Below are 19,158 nucleotides of genomic sequence, written 5' to 3'. Positions count from 1 at the left end.
CACTCTTTCTCAGCCACTTCCCTAACATGAGACCCAGGGAGCCAAGTAAATTAATTATGTTGTAATTCTGCTTCCCACAGGATAAATTTGAGACAGATTATAGCTCCATTGGCCCTATTATGATTATAAAAGATAAGAAATTCTTTTAGGACATTCATAAAGACTTTCTGGTTCTCAAACTGTGGCTTGAGTTGAGAATCTAAAATCTTAAATTATTCTTTTGTTTCTATAGGTTCTGTGGTACAGTTAAAGCCGCCGTCCGTCCCCACTTTTTATAATTATTATATATTTCTTAACGTTACTCTATTTCTTTAATAGAAATACCCCAAATTCTCAGTGGCTTAACATAATAAAACATTTTTTTTCACATCCCAGTCCTATAAAAGTTTATAGTAACATAGCCTTCCATGCAGTCATTCAATTGACTCAGGTCCTTCACTTATTTATTCCTTGAAATTCTTTAATGATATTAATAATTCAAATTATAAAACATAAGATTTATGCATATTTCCACTGGTCAAGCCAGGCAATAGCTTACATCACTTGGGCCCTATTCTATGGACAGAATTTAGTCATATGGTCACACCTAACTGCAAGGCAGACTGAACTTAATCCAGCTGTGTGTTCGAGAACTTGTTTTGATAAACACACAAACTTGCTACTACTCTCTATCTTCTTATTCTCATAAAAATATCAAATAAATATTCTTTTACAAATATCACTCTTATTTTCACACATCATACTCATTGCCAAAGTCTCATGCATTCATGCATTTAGTTCAATGTCCAGAAACTGCAAGTGATACACATTTCTTATCATCAGGTTCAGTTGCATCTTTCTATGATGCAGCAACCTAGGAACCAAACTGACATGTTATCTTCTCCCCACCTCTAAAACACCCAGTAGTGGAGTAGGAAAAGAAGACCCCAGTAAAATCTCCCCTTTGGAAAAGAGGGGAATTGATGACACAAAGCAGTCACTAATCTGTAGAAAGGATGAAATCTGCTTGGGCAGGCATTATAAAGTCCCCATATCTGGGAATAGGAAAATATTCTAATTATGTCGTAAATCTTCTTTCTGGGAATAATAGTTCTTTGAGAACACTGTTTTTGCCCTCTTTGAAGTATTTCCTTGTTGAATATCCATTATCTAGCCAAGTATGAAAAATGTCTGCCTTCCTAGGGAGCTGAAAAAATTTTGCAGTCACTTTTGATCCCAGGGCTTTTTTGGTTATGTTTTTTTTTTCTTTCTCTTTTTAAGATCACTAAATATTAACAAATTCTGTTCTTTTAAGCTGGTGGTTCTTTTCGGTTTGCTTCTCATCAAATCCTTGCGCCCCAGTAACTATATGCAAAGTTGTTTTCTAGATTATGCTTTAAAGCTTGCCTATTTCATTGCTTCCTCACCGCACCTCTCTCTCACAGTGATGTTATTGAGGCTACCTGAAACAATAGGCTTAGGTAAGGGAAAAAAAAAATTCTTAATCTGATAATTACCACACAAATTATTCACTTTCTTTAATAGAGTCTTATTAGATGCTGGTTACTTAAGGCCTTCTACAAACTTACTCTTAATATTTGGTTTTGTGAAACAACTTTTCCAATCTCATAAGGCACCTGTACTCTAAACTTTCTCTATTACCTTTGATCTCTGCTTCAAAATTAGTCAATTATTCCTTGAGCTAATCTCTTGGCTAAATGTCATCAATAATAACAGGCACACACTATTACTCCCTTTCAAACTTTCCCCTAGAAGGATTTTGCCTTCTGCCAAGCTATCAAAGTGATAATTTTACCAAATATCTTGCCATAGCTTGAAGGTTCCAGTCTTCTAGCTATGTAGTGTTTTCAATGCTGCTTGCCACCTATTTGCTAAATGAACTCCACCTATTTTAGTTCTGTTGTTATGGCAGCACCCAAATTATGGCACCAATTTCTGAATTTAGTCAGGGTTTATTCCAAAAAGCAAATCACTCTAGAAATTTCAAGTGGGAAGAAACTTAATAGACTTGTGACAGTTTTAAAAAATGACAACTTTGTTGACACTCCTCTCATTGAGAGACAGGATCGGTGTCTTCTCTCCTTGAACTTGGATTATATGTTCTTCAATAATATTGTAAATTACAAGTGACTCCCATATAACTTCCAAATCTAGATCATAAGAATCCATAAAACTTATGCCCAGTTCATTTAGGACAGTTACTATAAGGGAAGCCAGATGCCATGTAAAATGACTATCTATACCTACAGTACTGCGCTGGAGAAGCGAGCTGATAGCACCAACTATGTGAATGAGCCTTATTGGAATTCAGACTATGAGAACTTTCAAGAAATTTAATGGCAACCATAAAAGAGACCCACAAGCAAAAATTTTGTAGCCAGACCTCCTTAAATTTCTGACATGTAAAACTGGGGACAAAATAAAATGGTTGTTTTAAGTTGTTATATTCAGGGATAATTTTTACTCAGCAACAGTAACCAGGACAATAAGAATTATGTATTTATGTAATTTCTGGAAAGAATGTCTACTTCCATACATGAAAAATTAACTGCCATAGATATTTCTTTTCCACCAAAAAACAAAAAAACAAACAAAAAACCTAGAAGACCAGACAAAATGCATGACCCTTATTTGCAGGCATTGGAAAACAGGCAGCAAAGTACTGTGATAACTGAGAGAAGGGTAACCAATGAGGTAGATTCTATGATTGCCCAAGTTTACTACATGGAGGCAGTTTCCAGGCTGCAGGTTACAAAGGAGAACATAAATGTAGCCCAGACATTTCTCAGAATTGAAGAGAGAAGAGACAGTGAAAGGAGTTCAGCAAGGTCAAAGCAGCCAGAATTTGTAGAGCAGACTAATGAAATAAAGGGAGTTACTCAGAGAAAGAATCTCAGAAATCTACAGTCTTTGTTGAGTGCTGATCTGGATAAGCATGGGTTGAAATTCCATGGGACCAAGGAATAAAAATACTGGAAAGCATTTAGTAGTTCAAATAATAGCTGGAGTTCATATAAGGATTGGAATGGTTCATATACCTACCATCTGAAGTAGTATGATATTAAATTTACAAGGCAATTTTAAGTCTTCTGAAAGGTATTACCTCAGATGTGCATCTAAACTAGACCGAACTAAATGTTGTTTAGTATCCATATATATCCAACAATGTAAAATTTACAATATTCACCATCCAATAAAAACTTACCAGGAATGCAAAGAAGCAGAAAAATATGGCCTATAACCAGGAGAATAATAAATTAATAAAAGCAGAACAAGAAATGATAGGGATTAAAGGCTTTAAAAAATATATCACAAACATGCTCAGGATGTAAAAGAAATACAAACATGACGGGAAAAGGAAAAGAAGCTATAAAAAAGTTCAAATGGGACTTATACAAATAAAAATACAATATTTTAACTGAATAATTATGAGATTAACATCAGATTAGACATTTAAGAAACAATCAGTAAATTTGAAGGCATAGCAATAAAATTACTCAAAATAAAGCCCATAGAGAAAAAAGTGAAAAACTGAATGGCACACCAGTGATCTGTGTCCAGTGGAAAAATAGTAAGCTGCTAAAATTATGTATAATCAGAATCTCAGAAAAAATAAGGGTGTGAGTAAGGAAAAAACTGAAGAAGTAAATATCATAATATCAAAGTCAATAAAAACTCTAATCCTACAGATTGAAGAAGCTCAGCAAACCCTAAGCAGAATAAATACAATAAAACATCATAATGAAAATACTAAAACATCAGTGATATAGAGAAAAATTTTAAAGTGGCTACAGGGGAGGAAAGACACATTATATTAAAAAAGAAATGCTAAGAATGAGAGCTGGCTTCTTGTCATAGTCTAGGTAAGACACAAGAAAATTAATTTACATCTATAAACTGTTAAAAGAAAAAAAACCTATCAATGATAATTTTATGCACAGAGAAAATATGTTTTAAAGGCAAAAATAATGACTTCTATACACCAAATGATCTGACAGAACTTGTCACTAGCAGAAACTGCACTGACAGAAACCTTTTTTTTTGCATTTTTTTTGCATTTTTTAATTTTATTATGTTATGTTAATCACCATACATTACATCATTAGTTTTTGATGTAGTGTTCCATGATTCATTGTGCACTGACAGAAATCTTAAAAGAAGTCCTTCCAACAAAAGAAAAATACCAGGGAGAAATTTGATTCTACACAAAAAAATGATGAGTGCAAGAAATTTTAACTATGTGGGTAAATACTAAAGCCATTTTTTCTCAATGTCTAATCTTTTAAGATAATAATGATGTATAACAAAAATAATAATGTTTGGCAGGATTATAACATGAGTAGAAGTACATGACAACATTATCACAAAAGCAAGAGGGAGTAAATGGAAGGTTCTTTCACTATGTGTGAACTGGTTTGGTATCATTTGACTATAGACTGTGATAAGTTAAAGATATATTGTAAACCTGAGAGAAACCACTAATATATATACATATATATATAGAGAGAGAGAGAAAGAGAGAGAGCGCCAATAAGCCAAAAGTAGAGACAAAATAGAACCAAAAAAATTCTCAATTAATCTGAAAAAAGACAGGAAAGAAGAAGAAAAAGAACAAACAGAAGATGGAAAAATAGAAAACAAATACCGAGATTTTAGATTTATACCAAACTACATGAACTTTAAGTGATCTAAATATGTTAATTAAAAGAGAAGAGAGTGTCAGAATAAATAAAATATCAAGATGCAACCATATCCTATTATAAGAAATCCACACTGAATACGAAACTCAAAATGTTTACAAGTGAAAAGATGAAAAAATATATGGCACACAAACACTAATCAATAGAAGGTTAGAACAACTATATTAGTATCAGATAAGTAGATTTCAGAACAGAGTATTATTAGAAATAAAAAGGTACATTCTACAGTGAAAAGGATACAATTCAGTAAGAAGTCATAATAATCCTAAGTGTCTATGCATCCAGGAACAAAATATCAAAATACATGAAACAAATACTGATGGATGTTGAGGAATTGAACAAAGATATAATTAGATCTGAGAACTTCAATATTCCTCTCCCTTCAGTCAATAAAACAAGTAGCACCCCCATCAAAATAAATCAAGAAGAACATGGATTTTAATAACATGAAGGAATTTTACTTAATTGGCATTCCACTCAACAACAGCTGAATACAAATTTTTTTCAGTGTTCATAAAACATTCCCTAATTTTATTTTTCAAAGTCTCTATACATTTGAATGAAAACATGCAGTTGTTTTCTAACTATGAGACAATTAAACAACAACAACAAGAGATATCTGGAAAATCTCCAAATATCTGAAAATGAGAAACACACAAATAAATAACAGATAAGTAAAAGAAAAAATCACAAGAGAAAATAGAAATATTTTGAAATGAAGGAAAATGAAACACAGTATTTTAAAATTTGGAGATGCAGCTAAAGCACTGCTTAAAGGAAAATTTATAGTACTTAACATCAATATTAAAAAGGAAGAAAGTAGAAATCTTATGTTCTACTTTAAAAAACTACAAATGAATATTAAGCCTAAAGTAAACAGAAGGAAAAACATACGGATAAAAGTAGAAACTAATGATGTAAAAAATTGATAAGCAGCAGAAAAAATCAACAATGCCAAGCAATGGTTCTTTAAAACTGGAAATAATAGGGGCGCCTGGGTGTCTCAGATGGTTAAGCGTCTGCTTTCAGCTCAGGTCATGATCCCAGGGTCCTGGGATCGAGCCCCACATCGGGCTCCTGGCTCAGCGTGGAGCCTGCTTCTCCCTCTCCCCCTGCTCATGGTCTCTCTCTCTCTCTGTGTGTATCTCTGTTTCTCAAATGAATAAACAAAATCTTAAAAAAAAAAAAAAACTTGAAATAATAATAGGTAACCATTTTTCTTAGGTCAAGATTAAAAAAAAAAAAAAGTCTTGTGTTCCTGCTCTCACTGTCTCTCTCTCTGTCAAATAAATAAATAAAATCTTTAAAAAAGGGGGGGGGCACCTGGGTGGCTCAGTCATTAAAAAAAAAAAGTCACCAATAACCAGCCTGAAAGAAGGGACATCACTGCTGATACTACAGTCATAGAAAATAAATTAATTAAAGAATATTACAAACAATTTTATGTCAACAAACTTGAGAATTCAGATAAAAGGGACAAATTCCTTCAAAGATAAGAAGTTTTAAAGATTAATTATTACATGTATTAAATAGGTCTACATATGATATAAGGGTCTATATATGAAAGAAATTGAATTTGCAATTTTAAAACTTCCCAAAAAGAAAATTTCAGGCTCATCGAGATAGGAAATGAAGTAAAACTTTCTTCATTCTCAGATGATATAATTATGTCTGTATAAGACATCCTAAGGAATACACAAGTCAACTACAAGAAGTTATAAATGTGTGCAACAAGATTATAGAACATAAGGTCAATACAGTCAAATTGACTGCATTTCTATTTTTTAGCATCTAAAAATTGGAATTTGAAATCAAGAAAATAATACCATTTATAAATTTCATATAAATGGAGTAATATTATGTAGTTTTATATTTGGCTTCTTTTGCTTACCATGTTTTAGCACTCCATATATGTTGTTGAATTTATCAGTAATTTGTTCCCTTTTCCTGCTGAATAACACTCTATTATGTAACCAAAACAAAATTTGTTTATTCATTTATCAGTTGATGGACATATGGGATGTTTCCACAGTTTGGGGTTTTACTTTTACAAATGTAAAACTCTTTGTGTAAATATATATGTTTATTGCTTGTTGGTAAATATCTAGAAGAGATATCTCTAGGTCATATAATTAAGTTCACTATAAATTCTATCATACATTTCTAAGTGATTTTATAACTTGCTTGTAGCATTTTACATTCCCCCGGCAATATATAAAAGTTACAGTTGTTCCTCAATCTCACTAAAGCTTAATATTGCCAATCTTTTTCATTTTAGCTATTCTTGTGGTTACGTAGTGGTATTTCAGTGTACTTTTAATTTCATTTCCCCAAAGATTAATTATTTTGAGCATTTCATAATGTTAAATGAAATATTAAGTGACCACTAAAAAGCAAATTTTAAAATATTACATAGCATTGTATCATGATTACTAACAAACCATGTTAAAAGATGCAGGGTAAGTTTGGGGTCTACACTGTGATTATACTCAACTTAAATTTGCACATGTTTCCATTTGTGACAATATGGATGGACCTAGAGGGTATTATGCTACAAGAAATAAGTTAAACAGAGATAGACAAATACCACAGGATTTCACTTATCTATGAAATCTAAAAAACCAAACAAATGAACAAAGCGCAACCACCACAACAACAAAACAGAAATAGACTCATAAATGCAGAGAACTGCTTATTGCCAGAGGGGAAGGGAGTGAGGGGAGTGGGCAAAATAGGTAAAGGAGATCAAGAGGTATAAACTTCCAGTTATAAAATAAGTAAGTCATGGAAATTAAAAGGATAGCATGGGGATTATTCAATAATACTGTAATAACTTTGGATGGTGACAGATGTTAACTACATTTATTGTGGTGACACTGTGTAACACAGAACTGTCAAATCACTATGTTGCACACCCAAAATTAATATAATACTGTATATCAATTATACTTCAATAAAAAACAATAATAAAATTTTTAAAATTGCATGTGCCTATGCATAAGAACAGGGATGAAATTAATTTAAATTAGTTGTTTTGCCAGGATTATAGTTACACAGTTTCTTACTTTTTCATATCACTGATATTTTCAAGGGTTGTGATGTTGTAATGTAGGTATGAGAAAGGGTAGGAAAGGGAGAATCTACTTCATGCAGGCTAACTATCCAAGGAATGTCACAAGAATTAGGTAGGATAGGGGTGTCTGGGTGGCTCAGTCGGTTAAGTGTCTGACTTTGACTCAGGTCATGATCTCAGGGTCCTGGGATGGTGGGACTCCCACTCAGCAGGGAGTTTGCTTGTCCCTCTCCCTCTGCCCCTCCCCCTGCTCATGTTCTCACTCTCTCTCTCCCTGTCCCTCTCTCTCTCTCTCAAATAAATAAATAAAATATTTTTTTAAAAAAAGAATTAGGTAGGATATTTGCTCAAAGGCCTAAAAATGATATATTTGTTAAAGCTTGGATGTGTACCACTGTGTTTTTCTGTGTGTCTCTACTCCTTCCAAAATGAAGACGAGAAAGACACTGTTGCCAAGTAGACAGGGGAGACCCCGGGCCCTGGGGCCTCTACCCAGCCTATTCCAAAGATGTCACTGAAGGCTCTTGTTCTCCTCATGTGAAAGAATTCAAGAACAGACACAACACAGTGGATGAGTGACACAAGCAGGAAAGCTTATTAAAGCAAAAGCACGCTCTAGAGACATGAGAGCAGGTGAACTCAAGAAAGAGAGAGAGGGGTGCGCCTGGAAGTCTCAATCAGTTAGGCGCCTGCCTTCAGCTCAGGTTGTGATCTCGAGGTCCTGGGATCGAGCCCACATTCGGCTCCCTGCTCAGTGGGGAGGCTGCTTCTCCCTCTCCCCATCCCCCTGCTTGTGCTCTCTCTCCCTATCTCTCTCTAAAAAAAAAAGAAAAAAGAGAGGGAGAGAGCTGTGTGCCCTGGGGTTTGGTTTTCTATCTTTTGTGGACAGTTGTTAACAAGGGGAATGAATATTCATTACTGGAGACAGGATTTCTTAAAAGCAGGATTTGGGAGTTTGCTGGGGTTTTCTCCCCTTACTTGGTCGCGGGCTTCCTGTCATGGCACCCGCCAGCTTGGGCCTGTCTGGTTTGACCCAGCTTCTTATGGCTTTGTTTTGGAGTGCTGCCAAGACAGGCCTCTGACTCCCAATAGCTGGCCAGGACTTCCTCTTTGTTGACCTCCAGGTGTCCTGTTAGAACCTAACTGACTGCCTCTAGCAACATCATTTACCTTGAAAAGCTGGCACTAAATTAGCAGAACCCTAGAGAAACTAGGAGCCAGGTCATGGATGAAAAGAATGGTGGAATGTGAGTAACTCGGAGGCTCTGCTGTTTTTCATCCCTACCTAAAACTCTTCTGAATTAAGTATTCAGGCCATAGACAGAACAAAAAGTCCAGAAGAACTTGTACAGTACTGAACAGTTTAATGAGTCCTATAAAACAACTGGAAATTGATTCCACAGAACATTGTTGAAGTCTGAAGTCTGAAGGATGAGAGACATTCACCTAATGTTGTCCTTGAGTTGCTTCACTGGTCAGCAGTGTTCCAAATTCAGGAGCAACCTATGTGTTTCATGTCTGAAATGTGCTACATTACTTTTTTCCTTGTTTCATCACTGCTATCTATCAGCTTCCATTGCACAAACTCCTATCACCTACTTGCATCTCCTGTTCATATTTCCGTAGGCTTTTCTGTATCTCGTGGCTTTGTTTGGACTTGCTTCGAATCTCTACATATCCTGATATATAGTCCTAGGGGAAGTGTAACTTTGATCAATCATAGTTGATGAAGCATTTGCCATTCTCTAATGTCCTCTTCATTAGTATCTACCACTAGACTTAGCCAATGGCTTTACATTGTTTTACCATCTCTTTGTCTCCTTCAACCCATTCTAAATCATTTCATTTATTCTCTGTTCATTCCCCAAGTTGATCATTTAGCTTCTCTGCTCAGTAATTGAAACTATGTGGCAAAATTCCTTAATTACTTAATATCTCCTGTAAGTTGCACAAAAATCTACTCATACAATCATGCACATTTATTACATTTCTGTCATTTAGTTCTGCCTTAATCATATCCTTTGACTGATTTTCTGCATTATTAATGTTGTTGTTATAGCTCTTTATCTCTTTTCAAAAGAATTTCTAATATTCCTCTCTCAATTCCCTTTGTTTCTATCTGCCAATAATTTACCAAAATGCTCATCTTGGTTTTTTGAAAGCCTAATTAGGTCAAAGATAATAAAACTTTATATTAATTAACTTTAATTTTAAAGATATGTCAAATAGGGATCTTAAGTAGCATAGAAGGCTGGAGGAAGGGAACAACATTTCCAAAAGTTTGAGAAGGTAATTTGCATAAATTTTGCTGTAACTCTATAAGATTTACACCTCAATTAATCATTTCTAACTCATATATGTACTTTTTATTTCAAGATTACTTCCAAATCCACATGCATCCTAGTCAGATCTCTCTATTAAGACTAATGATACTTGCTTGTCACTCATTCCTGTAAATGCAACTCCTCCACTTTATCTAGAATGTGGCTTCAAAACGTAGTTCTCTTCTCTGCACCACTGTAACTTACTCCCATAGATTGCTCCTTTTCATATCAATTTCTTTACTTTTTTTCCTTTTTGTGATTTTGGCATGGACATAAATTCTTCTATTCCTTCTTGCTAGAACACCATATATGGGTATTTCAATACATACTTTCTCATTCTTCAAAGTTACCCATACAAACCCTATAAATTCTAAAATTTTTAAATCTGTGTGTGTGTGTGCACATGTGCACACTCATATTTTTCTTTTAAAGATTTATTTATTTTAGAGAGAGAAAGTGCACACACAAATGAGGGAAGGGGCAGAGGGAGAGGGGATTTTTAAGCAGACTCCACACTGAATGCAGAGTGCCACGTGGGGCTCGATCCCATGACCCTGGGATCATGACCCCAGCTGAAACCAGATGCTTAACCAAATGCACTGCCCAGGTGCCCCAACACACACGCATGTTTAATAGCCATAGCTTCATAACACCTCTTTGTGATTAGATTTTTAATCATTGAGAGTAGGAGAGAGGAAAGAGTTGCCTGAGGAATTCAACCCTATGGAGCACATTATTAAAATTTACCATTCAAACGGTGGCACAATGCAGGAAAAGAGAAGGTAATGAGGGTTTAATTAGTCCTCACCTTTGAGTCTGAATTAAAAATGCTACAAAGTTCAATGACAGCTTTCATGAGAAGAAATAATAAATTTCATCCTATCAAAGTAGAGAGACTCTTACCTGAAACATATGACATTCAAGAGATAAATCTTGACATTTAGAAGATGATAAATCTTGATATCTTCATAAATGTGGAAATGTGACTACAGGCTCCCAGTTTTTTTTTCAAACCTCATTTCCAAGAAAAAGTGTATTTTTCCTATATGTAGATTTCAACCTAATTATCTCTTCAACGCTTACAAAATTGTTTTTTAGCCACTTTTTCATGAAGTATAAAGTGCCTGGGAGTGCAAATCACTTATTTTAGGAGTGACAATGAATAGAAGCCCAAAGATGACCTGAGACCCAGTTGGCTAAGTGTCTATATCAGTGAGAGGCTCCAGTGTCTCAACACACGGGGAGTTCAAATTTGTGCTTAGTTCAAATAATAAATTTTTGCATGACACAACTTTTTATGGTCACTGGAAAACTGCTGAAACCTCCAATTTTAAATCCACAAATGTCAAAGGACTATTTGAAATAGATAGTGATTCAAACCTTCCTAATGTATATGTGCTTTGTGCTATAATTATGTGACAAACCAAACTGCTGGAACAATGTTTAGAACTAAAAAACTAAACTGTTTTTCCAATTAAAATGAGAATTGGAAACTATTAAGGAAGAAGAAGATCTCTAAGATTTTATCCTCTTTCGTGGTTCTCAAGAAATGAATCATTTCCCAAGATTGTACAGTATAAAACTTGAAAAGCTTTAAGAAATGAATATGCAAATTTACCTCCCCCAACTTCAAAGTAAATCAAACTTATCAATTCTAGATTTTTGGGAGAGAAGATTGAGACATTAAGATATTTAGAAATTAACCCAATTTGGCAGACAAAGATGAGCTATCAGATTTTCTGATTTTTGTCCAACAGAGAAGAACCATTTGTCCTCAAGCCAGCTATAATGTGTGATCTGCATGTCGCTTCATCCAGACTGGCTACGCCTGTAATGTCACTCCATCATGGTAAACACCACTCTAAACTGCCTTTTCTGTCATTGTTAACACTCCTATCAGACACGTTGAAGACTGCTGTAGAAAAATATTTATTGAGCTTCTAGCTCACACAAATACTGTTGGGACCAGGAAAATGGTTTCACAGTTAAATATAGCATTTCAAAAAGAAAAAAAGGCATTCATAAAAAATAAAAGCTCTCTCCCATTCCACCTCCATCTCTTTGTGCATCAATTCTGTGAAGTTTGGCTAAGGTAGTCCTGGTATTCATGCATAACGGCTCTAAGTAAAGTTCTCTTACAGTTTCTTGGCTTCTTAAATGAAGCATTATATAATACAGGAGTAATGGAGGCTTTTGAAAGTAATTTGGGATTTAGGTTAAGAAATAGCAAAATTAAGATTTGAAAATTACATACTCATCATACCCATTTTTAGCTGAGTTTTCTGGTCATGAATCTTTATTCTGCTTTTAAAAGAAAACCACATGTTGAGGAGAGATATGTATAAGAGGCAAACTGAGCTTTATGTAGCCTCCTACTACACTTTGAAATATAGTATCAGTGCATAAAATAATGGCACCCAAATGCCATTATTTTAATTTCACCCCCAAGATTACTGTGTACCTTTACGTCCTATTTTATTTAAATTAAGGATGAATGAAAGTTCCCAGCCCCTATATTTTGGTTGGAAAAAGAATTGGAAAAGTTTAAGTGACAGCTATCTGAAATAATTCATCTCCCCAAGTTACTAATGTATCATTAAGAATGTGGCTTATCCATAAAGTGAAGTCATATTTGCTTTGTTGTTACTAAAGATTTTGGTTGTTTCCAAATCTCTGTGAAAATCTAAATCACTGGAGAATTCCTCAAAATGCAGACTTCAGGGCTCCACTACAGACATATTAGGAATCTCTAGAAATGGCTGCTATCATTTGTGTTATCCTACAATGCTCCCTCAAATGATTCTGATATTCAGAAAGTTTGAGAACCACTTAACTATAAGTTATTGGACAAAAAATTTGAAGAGCTAATACCTGTGGGTTTTCCACAGTAACGGGTATCAAGTGTTAACATATCTTATGTTTAAGCATTCTACTATGAACAAATAATTTGATAAGCTTAAATGAAAACCATTTTATTTCTGATTTCTGATTCATGCTTGCATTAAAACCTTATTAAGGTGAATTTTAAATAGATCTAGTCTAGTAAATAAACTACGATCTCTAAAATGGAAGATGCAAAGCATAAGTTCAATGTTTGTAAGAACATATGCTGTGAACAATAAAAATTCCAATTAAAATTGAAAATATTACCCCAAGCTAGTGTCTTCTGGAGCACTAATTCTTATTTTAATCAAATGTATCAATTTTTTATAGCTTAGTAGAAAAGGGTATTATGTGTTATATATGTGAATGTGTTTTTATAGCATTTCATAGAGTCTAAATGGCCTATAAAGTAGGCATTGTGCTATTATCTCCTGTATAAATTTTCAGAATATTTGAGAAGAAAGAGGCACTTCCTTTACAAACCCTAACTATTTTTTCTGAATTGTTTCTGAGACTTATTGAGCATAAAACTTGCAGGACTGTATCTTTGTCGTCTGGGCCCTGTGCAAGACAAACATAATATATATGTGTTCGTATTCATCTGTGTATCAAGGAATCCATATGGTGCCCACTCAAGAAGAGAACTTTGTGCTGAAGATATGGTGGTAAAGAAATCAGAGACCTTCCCTAACCTAAGAGAGTTTACCACCTTATGAAGAAGATAGACCACAAACATTGAGAAATTATGTATGAAATAAATTCCACCAAGGAGAAATGACAAGTATGAACAGGGAAGGTATCACTGCATAATTGATGTCAAAGCAGAATCCCAAAGGATGAGTAGGAGTTATCTAGTTATCTGGTTAAACTCAAATAGGGTTCAAGGCAAAAAAATCAGATGTGGTCAGAGGAGGGTCCAGCCTGCTACTTTGTTGAGTTGATTTTAAATAGTATATGCTGATAGAAATGATGGTGGGTTCTGAAGTAAGACAGCTGTAGTTCTAAATCTAACTGAACCACCACTGAGTCATGTCTTTGGGCAGATTGACCAATCTCCAAAAAGTTGTTCATCTGTTAAATGAAGTTTATAATAGGGTTGTAGTGAAGCTGAAAGGATCAAGTAACAGCTAAGTAATTATAGAAAACAACATTAATACTTGCTTATACATAGTGATATATATATAACCTTATCTTATTTAATACCTAAATTCCTAACACAATTCCTAACTCAAGAACTGGGTTCCAACTCCAGGGATCTCTACACAGCACTGCATTGTAAGGTACCAAGGATGGGCTCCTGCAGAAAGGCTTTGTAAACATTATTGCTATTCAAGATTTGGTAGAGGAGAAAATTAGAGGGGGAAACTGAAAATATCATAATGTTTGCTTCCATGTCCAAAAGTATTGGATAGTGTTTACTGAAAAAGAAAAAAGTTTCCTGTAAATTTTAGATGTTGGAAAAGAAAAAGCTGCTTGTGAATTTTAGAGAATAAAGATGGATTTAAGGGTAGGAAGTAGTGGGACAAGAAGCAGGATGGCAAATGAAATTAACTTTGATAAATGACTCAGAAGGTTTTGGCAAAAATTATCTTAATTGTTCTTATGCACAGGTTATCACTGGAATAAATATAAAGTTAGATTTGAAAGTGAGCTTCAAAGTATTTGCACCTAACCAGTGCAAGCAATAATTTTTTTTAATCAAATCTCATGATTTAGGGAGTAAACTGATCATTCAGAGATCAGAATGACATTTATGGGATTAAGAGATTTCTATCTGTCTCTGAAACTAGCTGAGAGGGCACCACCAGAGGTAGAACTTGAGTAAAAGGATTTATTACCTAATATAGTACATAGGTCTTATTATTATTACTAATTAATCATTAGGTGCAAATAGAAGACCTTGTCTGATACTAACTCAAGTTTCTTAGATTAATAGTTTTGAAGAGAATCAGATGTAGAATTAACGGATAGGGTATAAGATTTAATACTCCCCAAATTTTAAAAATAGATAAATGGTTCTCATTTATTCTTCTACTACTCATACATGCATTCATAGATATTTGTTGGGCATTTACTCTGAGTCATACATTGTATTAGGCATTAGATCTATTATGGCTTGAATTGCATACCCCCAAATTCATATGTTCAAGTCCTAACCTCAGAATGTGACTTTATTTGGAAATAGGGTCATTATAGATATAATCAGTTAAGATAAAGTCACACTACAGTAGAGTAGGCCCAATCCAATATAACTGGTATCCTTATAAAAAGGAGAAATTTGGACACACACACACACACGGAGGACTTTATGAAGATAAAGAAGAGATTGGTGCGATGCTTCTACAAGCCAAAAAACACCAAAGAGTTCCAGCAAAACACCAGAAGCTAGGGGAGAAGCATGGAATAGATTCTCCCTCACAGCTCTTAGAAGGAACTGACCCTGCCACCTTAATCTTAGACTTGTGGCCTCCAAAACTGTGAGACAATAAGTTTCTGTTATTTAAGTCACCCAGTTTGTGCTACACTGTTATGGCAGCCCTAGCAAACTAATACAGGATTGGAGCAGGGAATCTCCCACCTTCACAGTGCCTATATTCTAGTTGCTGGCAATAAATCGGAATATTTTTCTGTATCTTGACCTCAAAAGAAGTTGTAGGGTTTTTTCCTAATCAACAAAATTATAGATTTGCATCTAAAAGAATGAAATGAAAATATGTTAATCCAAAAGAATCCATTTATGAGTCAAAAACACAATTGGCAAATAAATAAATAAAATCTTTAAAAAAAAAAAGCAGGGGGCACCTGGGTGGCTCAGTGGTTAAGCATCTGCCTTCTGCTCAGGTCCTGATCCCAGGGTCCTGGGATGGAGCCCCACATCAGGCTCTCTGCTCAGCGAGGAGCCTCCTTCTCCCTCTCCCACTCCCCCTGCTTATGTTCCCTCTCTCGCTGTCTCTCTCTCTGTCAAATAAATAAATAAAATCTTAAAAACACACACACACACACACAACTGGTGCTTCATGTTGGATTTTCTCTACATACTCTTCCAGATCTATGCCTCACCCTTTTCTGTGCTTTGGTTTCTCAACCTTATGGACTGCATCAGTCAGGATCTCTCCCCCTCTGTTTTCCATGTGCATTAAACCAATGAGAGGCACTGGAAGGAGAGCAGGGATCAGGACAGAGCCCATTAGCTTCTCACTATTGATCTGCAATGTTGACAATGGCTAGAATCCTCTCCATTCAATCATCAGTCAGGTGCTTCCTCTCAATGAGTTCCAGTAATGTTTCTCTCTTCTTCCCCTCCTTAAAACTGGTCCATGGTAACTGTTTCATAGTTGTTGCTAATTCCTGGGGGCTTTACCATTTCTTGTTACCTTTAACTCTGCCCTCACTTAGAAATAATCCCATTTTCATACTCTGTTTAATGACCTCTTTGAGTATCAATGATTTCTTGCCAATACCATGGTGACACTAGAATTTTTCCTAGAATATTCCCAGGAAAGAGACTCTAAAATTTGGGTTTCAGGACTGATGTCTCACATATTTAATGAGCACAAAGATGATCTCTTTGCAATGGGGCAAATAGAAGACACTGGTACTATCTTCATGATTGCAGTGGTACCAAAGGAACTCAAATTATCACACGTGGCATGAGATGGGGTGCAGTGGAAAAAGGCTTTGAGACATCAATTTGCTATGGCATTTAGTTGCTATGTTGACATTGTTAATCTAAAAATCTGGAATATGTTTGTTGCTTCTAACGGAATAACACACAAATTAACTCAAAGCCTGGAATTCCTTTTCAAAGTGCAGAAAGTCTCTATGAAACTTTTTCTCACATGACATGGATCAGATACAAAGCCTGACTGTAAATGCTATAGAGATGCAATGCCAGTTGAATTTACGATTTCCTCAGATTTCTTATGCTAACTTTAAGGCCACTGATTAGAAAGAAGTAGAACGTTGAAAAGTGGGATATGGATTTTTGGTCAGTATATCTGCTTGTCCACTTCCTGTGAACATCTGGAAGGAGAGATGGATGACTCATGTAAAAATCTACATTAATTCATAGTCCATAGATAACAGGTTAGTTGTTGGTCGTGGTATTGGAAAAAAAGAGATTGGAAAATAAGTGACAAGTGTGAATCTAGAAGAGAGGATAGTGAATAAATATTTCAGAGTATGAAAATATTCATGACCCACATAAATTCTCTGCAGTGAGGTGAAGGCACTCACCAATCAAGTGAACAAAATTACCTATTGTGTGGATATAAGTCAGCTTCTATCCTTGGCCACTAAATTGCTTGTTTAATGGGCTCATTTACAAAGTGGCCACAGTGGCTGGGATGGAGGCTATGCATTGGGCTCAGTAACATAGACAACACAGACTTCCCTCCACTAAGATTGATCTACTCACCACTGCTGCTGAGTACGTAACATGCCAACAGCAGAAGTGAATGCTAGGCCCCTGATATGACCATTTCCTGGGAAGCTAGCCATTCACCAGGTGAAAGTTGATCACTTTGGAGCCCTTTTATCACAAAGGGTGTTCTCATGGGAATATACTCATATTCCAGAAACAGATTTCCTTTTGTGTTTGCAAAACTCTATCAATATTGCTATACAGGGACTAACAAAATGCCTTATTCATTTTTAAGGTAACTTAGTATCCTAAAAAAAATCACTTTTGCTGAGAGGACACATTTTACAATGAAAGAAATATAGCAAGCAGTGTGCTCTTCTCAAGGTATTCTCTGGTTTTATCATACTCCCCAAAAGAGCAGCTGGTTGACAAAGTGATAAATTAGCCACCAAAGGCTCAGGAATGACACTATGTAAGTGAGGACACCCTGTGAGTTTGTAGTGCTCTTCTACAGGATGCAGAGTATGCTTTAGGCCAGTAACCACTAATAGCACTGTCTCCTCTGTGGATAGACTGCATGAGCCTGGGAAACAAGGAGTGGATGTGGGAAAAGCCCACTATTGCACCTAACAGTGCATTAGAAGGGACCTCAGTGTATTTCAAAAGCCGATGCTTCCACCAGGAAACACAGTCAAGATTCTATTAAAATAGAAACTGAGACTGACCTCAGGCTATCTTGGGTTCCTCATTTTGATGAACTACCAGGTAAAGACAGAGGTTAATGTACTGCTTTGAATAATTAATTTGATTACCAAGGAGAAACTGCTTCCAACTAGAGGGGGCAAAAAGAATTTTGAAATCAAGGCAATTCATTTTAGCACCGAATAATACAGCTATTCATCTATCAGTTGCCAGTGGGAAATTGGGGCAACATATCAAGATAGGACCACCAGAGATTTGGGTTCTATAGAAGTGATGATTTGGGTCACCCTATCAGAAAAAAACTCATCAACTAATGTTGGCAGAGAATAAAGGGAACATGAAAATAGTAATCAAAGAATGAAACAATAACATCAACAAACCTTGTAACCTAAGCCTTATAATCAGCTATAAAAGTGGACACTATGATCAGCTGTGTTCCCCTTTCCGTCCACTCTGGATACTGGATATCGATACTTTATATGAAGGGCACTGATGGTCAATAACATTACAATTAAAGTTCCTGGTGAGATTCTAGCTACATTGACATCTCCCCAATGTGATATCATCGTTAATAAGACTTTTGTTTCCTCTTTATTGGAGATTTTCTCCTTTGTGTTTCAGAATTGTCTCTCTCAATGAAGAACAGGAATGAATCCTGGCTGGAAAAAAGGGATGGACTGTGCTGGTTATTCTGCATGGACTGTCACCTTTCTAGATCCATTCTTTGCCCTGATCTTTGCCCAGAACTAGATCACTTAGTATCTTTTGCCCTCTGACATTTTGTTGGTTTCAATCAATAGGAGGCATTACTAGGCTCAGATCATGATTTCATGGGTCAGGAGATCAAGCCCCTCATCAGGCTCTATGCTTAGTATGGAGTCTGCTGGAGATTCTCTCCCTCTGCCCCTCCCCCTACTCGCACATGCGCTCTTTCTCTCTCTCAGTCTCTCTAAAATAAATACATCTTAAAAAAAAAAAATCAAGATTCCACCAGACACTATTGTCAAACATGTCTTAACAGCAGTGTTGACTGCACAGCAAAAAGGTTCTGAAGGAGAAGATATTATTTCCCGAGACCAGATCCTTTAAGGGTAGTGATGTTTTTGGTATTGT

Source organism: Halichoerus grypus, chromosome 3, assembly GCF_964656455.1.
Source record: "Halichoerus grypus chromosome 3, mHalGry1.hap1.1, whole genome shotgun sequence".
Taxonomy (NCBI): domain Eukaryota; kingdom Metazoa; phylum Chordata; class Mammalia; order Carnivora; family Phocidae; genus Halichoerus; species Halichoerus grypus.
This window is presented reverse-complemented; position numbering follows the sequence as displayed.